Here is a 2,145-nt window from a genome sequence, read left to right as displayed (position 1 = left end):
ACAACTTTGTAGTATAGCTTAAAATTTGGAATTGTGATGCCTCAAGTTTTCTGTTTTTCAGGATTACTTTGACTATTCAGGGTCTTTTGTGGTTCCATATAAATTTTAGGATTGTTTGTTCTAGCTCTGTGAAGAATGCTGTTGGTATTTTGATATGTATTGCATTAAATGTCTAGATTGCTTTGGATAGTATAGACATTTTACCAAGGTTTGCTCTTCCAATGCATGAGCATGGAATGCTTTTCCATTTCTTTGTGTCCTCTTTAATTTCTTTCATAAGTGTTCTATAGTTTTCAGAGTACAGACCTTTTACCTTTTTAGTTAGGATCAGCCCTGCAGCCCAGGAATAATTCCCACTTGATCATGGTGAATAATTCTTTTAATGTACTGTTGAATTCTATTTGCTAGTATCTTGTTGAGAATTTTTGCAAACATGTTCATCAGAGATATTGGCCTGTAATTCTCCTTTTTAGAGGTGTCTTTGTTCAGTTTTGGAATCAAGGTAATCCTGGATTTCTAGAATGAGTTTGGAAGTTTTTCTTATATTTCTATTTTTTGGAAAAGTTTGAGAAGAATAGGTGTCAACTCTACTTTAAATGTCTTGTAGAATTCCCCTAGGAAGCCATTTGGCCCAGGACTCTTGTTTCTTGGGAGAATTTTATTATTGATTCAATTTTTGCTGGTTATGGGCCTGTTCAAATTTTCTTTTTATTCCTGTTTCAGTTTTGGAAATTTGTAAGTTTGTAGGAATTTGTCCATTTCTTCCAGATTATCCAGTTTGCTGGCATTTAATTTTTCATAGTATTCTTATGTAATTGTATTTCTATGTTGTTAGTTATGATCTGTCCTCTTTCATTTATGATTTTATCTAATTGGGTCCTTTGCCTTTTCTTTTTAATAAGTCTGGCTAAGGCTTCATCAATTTTGTTTATTCTTTCCAAAAACTATTCTTAGTTTCATCGATCTGTTCTACTGGGTTTTTGTTGTTGTTTTTGTTGTTTCTATATTGTTTATGTCTGCCTTAATCTTCCATTGCTGTAAGTGGGGTGTTAAAATTCCCCACTATTTTTTCTCAAGAGAACAAATCCACACCTTTATTTATTTACTTTTCAGTTAGTTTAAATCCTTGAGGGATACAGCATCACACAGATTCTGTTGCCAATGGCTTTAGCAGGATAATTGCTTTGGAATTTTGCATGAACAATGCCACTGTTTCCATGAGCATGAGTTACTTTTCCCCAGATTACTCTGGTTTTATTCAGTTTGCCACCAGAAGTTACTGTGTTGTTCTTTGCTTTGTACACATAAGTACATCTCTTGCCTAGATGGAATTCGGTTTCATAAACACCTTCAATTTTAAGAAGAGCTGTGTGCTCCCTCTGGTTCCAGAGACCCCGTTTATAGCCAGCAAAAATGGCTTTGTATCACAGCCTTCCAGACATATTTGTCATTTCAGGAGTCCTGTTCCCAGAAGGCCTCCAAAGGTTCCAAGATGGCAGAAAGAGAAAGGCCAAAATTCCCTACTATTATTGTATTATTATCAATGAGTTTCTTTATGTTTGTTATTAATCGATTTACATATTTTGGTGTACCAAGTTGGGGGCATAAATATTTACAATCATTAGATCTTCTTGATGGATAGACCCCTTAATTATAATATAATGCCTTCTTAATCTCTTGTTATAGTCTTTGTTTTAAAATCTAGTTTGTCTAAGTATGGCTACTCAGCTTTCTTCTGACCTCCATTATAATGAAAGATGGTTTTCCATCCCCTCACTTTCAATCTGCAGGTATCTTTAGGTCTAAAATGAGTCTTTTGTAGGCAGCATAGAGATGGATTTTATTTCTTTCTTTTTTTTCATCCATTCTGATATCCTATGTCTTTTGATAGGAGCACTTAGTCCATTTACATTCAGAGTGATTATTGAAAGATATGAATTTAGTGCCATTGAGTTACTTGTAGAGTTGGTGTTTCTGGTGATGTTCTCTAGTCCCTTGTAGTGTTTGTTGCTTTGGTCTTTTTTTGTTTTCTTTCTTCCACTCAAAGAGTGCCCCTTAAAGTTTCTTGCAAGGCTGGTTTGGTGGCCATAAACTCCTTTAGTTTTGTTTCTCTGGGAAACCCTTTATCTCTCCTTCTATTCTGAA

General features: G+C 34.6%; 1 pseudogene; it reads right to left on the bottom strand.

The window, feature by feature from the left end:
• Window positions 1–1,072: 1,072 nt before the first annotated feature.
• On the bottom strand, window positions 1,073–1,442 carry LOC101095961 (annotated as a pseudogene).
• Between the last annotated feature and the right edge of the window lie 703 nt (window positions 1,443–2,145).

This window comes from Felis catus, chromosome X (genome assembly GCF_018350175.1).
Source record: "Felis catus isolate Fca126 chromosome X, F.catus_Fca126_mat1.0, whole genome shotgun sequence".
Lineage (NCBI taxonomy): Eukaryota > Metazoa > Chordata > Mammalia > Carnivora > Felidae > Felis > Felis catus.
The sequence above is the reverse complement of the archived record's forward strand: the minus strand, read 5'-3'. Positions and strand labels throughout refer to the sequence as shown.